Source organism: Populus nigra, chromosome 16 (assembly GCF_951802175.1).
Source record: "Populus nigra chromosome 16, ddPopNigr1.1, whole genome shotgun sequence".
NCBI classification, from domain to species: Eukaryota; Viridiplantae; Streptophyta; class Magnoliopsida; order Malpighiales; family Salicaceae; genus Populus; species Populus nigra.
The window spans coordinates 14,272,316-14,280,400 of record NC_084867.1 but is presented as its reverse complement, the minus strand read 5'-3'; positions in this window follow the sequence as shown (position 1 = coordinate 14,280,400).

The window sequence follows — 8,085 nt, the reverse complement described above, 5'->3', positions numbered from 1 at the left end:
GATGGGTGCGCAATGAACAGCTGACCATTAATGCTTTGGTATATAAAGCAAAAATAGTAGTTCTGGCCTACCATATTATAAAATTTACGCATGAATCGTCTCCCTGGAATTCTTAAATATTTATTTTGTTCTTGGTGGCTAATGTTATAAATTCTCGCTAGCAAAATGGTTAAAGCGGTAGAATCTTTTTATCATCAATATCTGAATTTTATATAAAACATGAAAAATAGTGTTTTTTTTTTTATGAACTTTCTAATTTTATCATAGACGCTTAGATGTCATATGAGAAAAATAAATTTAGCCTGATGGATAAAAACCTGTACAAAAATACTTAAATTTTTTTTGGTAAGATAGGGTAAATGTCTTGAATTATGAGCGCTGCTCCTGTTAAATAAATAAAATAAAATTGAAGAGTGCAAATAAATTATTGTGTGTCATTGACTTTTTAAATATCTAATTTTAATTAAGAAGTCATGGTTGTTACTCGGTCAAGTAAATTTTTATGATAATTCAATGGGGTATATCTTAATTAATTAGATTTTAGATTTGTTTTTTATATATTATTAGTTTGAGTTTTATAAATTTTAGAGTTATTAGAGATTTATATATTATTAATTTTAAAATTTATAAAATTAATTAAAATATATATAAATTTATCCAAATATTCATGTTAATAAAAAAAATTATGGTACATGTGAAGCCCTTTTTAATAATTGGACCACCTAATTCTATGTGTATTCAACTTTTTAAAACCATCTGCTGCGGCTGCGGCTGTTTTGGTTCCACCAGGAGCAGTAAGGGTCCACTGATAACTTATGATTCCAAGTGATTCATTAATTTGTGTTAACATTGTTTTAATTATTGGTATTATTGTAGGATTATAGTTGTAAAAATAGATTTGAATTGAGGTCCGGAACACGCAAGGTTGACCCCTTATTTCTTCTTTTTTTAAAAAAAATATCAACATGATAATTTTTTTTTTAAAAAAATATCAACAGTATAAAAACTGAATTTTGATCTAGTCAACTGGAATTTTTAATAGGATGAATCATGTTTTTTCCTTTTATTTTTTCTCAAATCTATAACTGAGTTAGCTTACCAATTTTACATGGGGTAGATTCGATACATGAGTTTGCTTACTGTTTCAATAGAAGTGAGTTGGCAAAATAAGCTAATTGTAGAGCAAATTAGATATGAACAAAAATCAACGAAGGTTTGCTTGCCGAATTAAAAACAAAAAAAAAGGGGGGCTAAATGGGGCAGTTTCTGTGTGAAAATTGAAGCGGTGGCCTAATTCTTAGTTAGAAAAAAAGTGTGGAGTCAATTTATCTCGCAGCTCACGCAAACTATGCTAAAGAAAATGAGTAATGGCATGCATTTATTTATTATAAAGGTCTAATTTGTCTTGCGAAAGACAACACTCAAATTGACATCCGTGAGTAAGGTTGACAATGACTTCGAAGCCGCCGTATCCACTTACATGTGGTGGAAAAGTGAAACAAACTATGCTTCGATTCCCCCTTTTTTTTCTTTTAATTTTATAGATAATGACTGTATGAACAGGTTAATTACGTATCTGTGGATAATATTATTTCTCTACATTTCTTTAATTTATATTTAAATAAAGCAAAGTTTATTAAACTCTGAGTCAATAACCGTTAGAGAATAATATAAATCATATCCTGAAACCCCACCTCATAGTTTAAGCTATTGGGTTGAGATGATTCTTTAACATGGTATCAGAGTCTTGATGACCAAACGGTCACGAATTCGAATCTCACCATCCTTATTTATTTGATAAATATTAAGCGCAAGGTAATGTAGACCTGTGCAGGTTTCAAGTTCAAAGAGTTTTCACTTGAAGGGATATGTTAGAGAATAATATAAATCATATTCTGAAACCTCACTTAATAACTCTAGTTATTGGGTTGAGAATGTTTTTTAATAAAGACAAATATAATATAAGTCCAGGATTAGAAAGGTTAAATCTTAAAAAACATTAAAGCACCAAAACAGCATTGTTATTTAAAAAAAAAACCACCGGGTTTTTTATTCTTCATCTCTCCAATCAACCATGTTTTTTTCATTTTTATATTTTATTTTATTTTATCTTCTAACACTAACCAAAAACGATGGAACTGGTTCCTAGGAAGGAATAAACCATGTTTACTAATAATCTATGGTATGGTAATTCTTTTAGGGCTAGATTATAGACATAGTAGCCGCAAATTAGCAAAGTATAGACTTTGTTGCTGTCCTGTAAGATCGATGGCTGTAGGATACAATGGGATTAGAATCTCTATTGCAAAAATAACGACGCTCGCATTGTTGCGCATGACCTGGCACCAAGGCAACTGGCCTAGTCAATAAAGAGTTCCGAGCAAGAAGACAACTTCCCATTAAGTGAAAGGAATAACTTTTCTTACACGATGACTAAATTCTCACTATAAGCCAGGGAATTAGATTTTTTTAAAAGATAAAAAAAAAAAAAAAGAGTTAAATTACAACTACCTAGTCATGATTCCTTAACCAAGCAACTCGGCTTTTTAGCCCCAACTAATCCCGTGAAAATATAAAATATTCTTAATATTTTCAAAGAGGAAGAACATAACCTCGCCGACAAGGTTGGCATCGACTCTAATTGGGCAATTACTTCGTAATCATGGTCCTAAAACTCCCTTTGTAATTGGCTTGACAGTGGACAGCTATAAACAAACTGTAGCGTGCCTCATGACATGATGCATAATTAATTTGGAAGAAATCTTGTCGATGAATCGATAAAATCTCTTAATCATGGAAAATCAATAGCTTGTTGAGATAGCCAAGGGCAATCATTCGTTAATCATTTGTTAATTTGTTAATTAATAAATATTCTCCCCCTCTGGTTCTCTAAGAAAAAAGAGAATGTCTTTATTAATTTGATGAATAGACAGATTGTCTTTACACATAAAAAAAAAAAAACGGATGGAATAGTAGTCTCGAAAATAAAATAAATTGGTTGATCAAGCCGATATATAATAATTATGCCGGGCCAAGATTTTATTGGTCTCCAAGGAGTTTTTTTAAAAAACAAAACTTCTTGCCAGCAAATCGATGATGTTCTACTATTATATTTTCTTGTCGTGAGGAATCTCTCTCTGTTCTTCTTCTTCTTCTTCCAATTATCCTTTTATTTATTTTTTTTAATCACGAGGAATCTCCTATTTAACAGATGGCCACGGGAATATGATACGTTCTGCAAGAATTTTTTGTTACACGTGCCAAAATATGAATAGTTAATTGACTATTATAAGACAGAAGACGGGTAGAATTAGTATAGGATATTAATTAATGATGATATTTGCGGTTGAATTATTGCCAAATACATGGTGGTTTATATGCCACCCAAGCCTGTATTTTTTTTTCAATAAAAAAAATAGTACTGAAATCATATATTAATTAATTATTTAAATGGTTTGCATTTTTAAGAGAGATTGGTTTCTCCTCTACAAGAGAGAGAATGAAATCATGGGTCATATATATTTACCAATGTTACTCATTACCATAATTTTGTAAGCTCACTAATTACTCGACTGTCTGTTTATTCTCAGTTTCTGTTAAATGATTGTAATTTTGGTTCTGTCACTTTTATTGGTCATGATAACGCCGTACGTCGTCTTCTTCACCATTGATAACAAGGTTAAATCATCGATCTCACAGTTTTTAAAGGGTGTGTGGTACGTGATGATGGGGATCTAATTAAAGCCATTCATTACTGGAATATAGAGGCCGGGCCAGATGATTTCACAAAAGAAAAGGAAGAGAAATCAGGAGGAGGGAGGGAGTCCTTCAAAAAGAAAAATAAGGAGGTGATGACATCCATCACACGAATCTGTAGTCTGTTTAAAAAGACTTGTCCTAAGATCTTTGCATTAATTTGTTAATTAAGTTTTTTTTATCGATGATTGACTAGCTAATTGGCTGTGACAAGTTAGTTTCTTAATTTTATGCGATTAAATCTTCGTTACTATCACTTGTCAATTGATGATTTGGTAAATTAAAATATCATAAAAAGTTGGTAAAAACAAGATGCTGATACTTTAATCCAGCTCCTCTCTTGACCCCTTATCAGGGTAGACGAAACAAGTCCATCAAAATATACTAGGTCATTTTTCTAATATTTTTTTTTTAAAAAAAAAACAATTGAGATATACTAAATCCTTGTATACATACCATATACTATGGTGTGTGTGTGTGTGTCTATATATATAAGTGTGTGTGTGTGGTATGCATACAAGAATCTAACTGGATATATCTTTGTATATTTTCAATACAGAAATCTAAATTGTTGAGTTATAAATTTATCTTTACATGTGCATAATTTAGATTTTTTATTCCCGATGGATGGATGTGGGATTTTCCACTCATATATAAAGTTTATTAAATTATGAGGGGAAAAATCATAATAAATGCACAAATGCAGATGCCCTATAAGAAATAGTCCAAAAATGCTACAACTATTTAATATATATATATATATATAGATTTCTTTTTGTGCTGAGAGTTTCTAGACTCCTATGCTTTGACCATTTTAACAATTAATTAATATGGTTTGTTTGCCAGTAAGTTATAGCCTAATTGGCTTGCTAATAAAATAGCCTTTGTGACTTTTTGGAAAAGAAAATAGCTTTATCAGAAAATAGTATTGTGTCGGAAAAATAGAAAAAATAAGAAAAAGAGAAGCTAGCATGATTTTGACGAACTACTCTTTGTAAAGATAACATTGATGGAAGAATGTGTTTATATATATATAAAAGATATTTATATCTCATTACTAATATTTAAGATATATTTCAGAGTATTTCTTTATAAAATATCAATGAATTTTTTTTTAAAAAAATAATTATTAAAATATTGAAGAGTTCTCAAAATCATCAATAAAATTTTTTTGTATGTATCAGCCACTAATACCTTGGATTATTAGGCATGAGATACATGCCACCAGCAAAAGGAGAATGAATGAAAAAGGTACATGATAAACTATACATTAACAATTGGTTTCTATATATCTATTCACATACCCAAAAAGGTATTTTAATTTATTAAAGTACGTACATGTACATATGTGCGTATACACTTAATTTCATGTCCTCTGCTATTCATAATAGCAACAAGAGTAATATTCTCTTTGGTGACACTTCTTAATCATTTAGATTTATTAACCCATCTTGAAGACCATCGACATGCTTCCCTTCCACATAGCGTATATTATATATCCTTTAAATGATATTTTATTTTTCTTTTCAATTTTTTTAATCCCAAATATTTAATGACTCGACATGATGATGAATAAAGTATAATCATAAAATGATAGTCGTATAAATACTGGGATTAATCAATTATTAAAATATATTACATGAAAAACCGCCTGCTCATTGGAGAGATGCAATGTGGTGGAATGTGATTTGATTAATTTTCAAGCGATCTTAATTAACACTAAACCATGTCATTAGTCGTATTAATTAGTAAGTGACCCTTAAGAAATATTAAAAAAAAAAACAACAGACAAAAAAGTAATGAAATGATGAGGCCATACCGTTAAGAAATTGGACTCGTAAAAGGGGCACGTGTTAGAAATTTATTCGAAGGCACAATGATTAAGCTCTTTGTTCCCTGTAGTCTTGTTTATCAAATTCAAGCCACCCCTTGACCGCTCTCTCTCTCTCGCCTTGTACCCCTGTTAACCTCGGCTTTTCTTGGGTTTCCTAGGCTGCCGCCTGTGAGAATCTTTCCCGGCTGCCCTTCATGTTCCTTTTTCTTGGTTTTTTGATCTTTTATTATTTTTCAGCATTAAACACATAAAATATTATGTTGGTAGATAGATTGTTATATCAACCCTTCAATCCAATTATTTTCTATAACATAGTTCTAAAACTCGGCTTGGTTCGACGGGTCGATCTGAAACCCTAGCCTGGGTTGAGTTAGGTTAAAGAAAAAACCAGTCAAGTACTTAGCCTGACAAAACTTAGTCTACCCAGGACTTAGTAGACTCGGGTGAGACCCGACTGTTTTATATATATATATATATATATATATATATATATATATATATATGAATATGTAGGAATTATTGGTAAGGACAAAATTATGATATAATTAATTTTGAGATAATTTGTAACATTGAAAATTAGGTAGTAGAAGATGACCTGTCAATTTTGATAACTGAAGAAGTAGAGAGTTTTTCACCATGATCTATCAACAATAACCATACAAGATACTTTAGATGATGATAATTAATAATTGATCATTTAGTGAAAAATATTATTTGAAACAAAGTATTTTTAATCACATAATATTTATTTGTTAATTGTGTTTTAAATGTAAATTTCATAAGTATTAATGAGATTCAAGATGATTGTGATGATGAAGTTACAAAGGAGCATGATAATGTTTTATTAGGCGTTGACGAGCATCGACATTTGATTCAAATCTTGCTTCCATAAAAACCGAAGAACTTAATTCGTTCATTCAACAAAAGTGAATATGTTATTGATTTAGAATTTATGTTTTTTTATGCTTTGTTTTAAATATTTTAGAATTTATATTTGGTTTGTGTTTCAGATATTGAATTAAATTTATGTTGTTGGTTAAAATTTAAATTTGATTTATATAAGTGTTGCACTGTAACTAGCTAGGTATTTTCTATAAGTGTTGCATTAGATTTTTTTTTATATAACTCGGGTGACCTAGTTTTTATACCGGATCGACCACCAGGTCGGATTCAGAAACTATGGTTTATATTGGTTCTTTAACTTTAACTTTTAAATACATTAATCCTTTCTTTCATCTTTGTGAAGGAACTCTCTTAATTAGATTTCACATGGTTAGCTGACTTAGTGTGTGTTTAGCATTGTGATGGATTTTTTCATGTAAAAATAAATAGAAATTAGGTCTCCATGAATGAATAGTAGGTTATTTTAACTCTACAAAATCAAGATTTGAAACATAATTATATGTGGGGTTGAATGAAAAAGACAAAAGATATTTGATTAACAAAACAATTTTTTCTTTATGATTGGGCAAAAAAACAAAGAAGTTACCACGAATACAAATTAGTCTTTTAGATAACATTTGGTTACTGTTCTCGGATAGAAATGACGAAAACATTAAAGACAAAAATATGTTTGATTGAAAAGATACAAATAGACATAAAAATAAATTTGTCTTTGGAAGAATTTTAAAGTGAATTTCTATACTTCTAAAACAGATTATATAGAAGGAACATGTCTCTAGAGATAATATTTATTAATTTTATTTCTAAAATATCCTTGTAAAAACTTTTAATTTTAAAATTATTCAATTAAAACATATGAGATAAAAACTCTTATATGGTTATGGTAGGCTTGTTTTTTTTTCTTTTATTAATTACAAATAATCTTGATTGATTTTTAAGAAACTTTAAACTTGAAATCTTATTTTTCTTTTTTCCCCTTTTATTACGAAAACCATGTATGTCATTGAAGTAATGGTCGCTGTGATTATGTAAAGAGTTAATACCTAATTTTACATCAAATTAATTCTTTTGTTAAAAAAAATATCATTCATTAATTGGATTTACAGCTCCAATAATAGGTCCGAATAGTTCAATGCATCTCCATGACATTTTCAGGAAGTGATTTTGAAGAAGCTATTTTTGGAAAAATTAGCATTATTTTCATTTAAAAAAAAATCATTGTATATGTTTTTGAGATTATGCAAGTCCGTACGATCTGAGTCATACAGCACTTTAATTGAGTGAATAAATCTAAAATGTCAACTTCTATAACATTTATAAAATTATAAACCAACAATCATTGTATATATGTTATAATCACACTTCAAGTCGAGAAATATAATAATCATTTATTAATTATAATTAAACTTCTTTCGTATTTGATGTGAATATATTACTTATCAGTTAAATATAAAGATATAAATAATAAAAGAGATATTCAATTATATAACCTCGCATTACAAAAATTAAATCTTTTAAATGAAATGGAAGCAATCTCGATTATCAAATTCAATAATTCTTATTAGTCTTACGTAGCCTTTCTCTAAACGGCT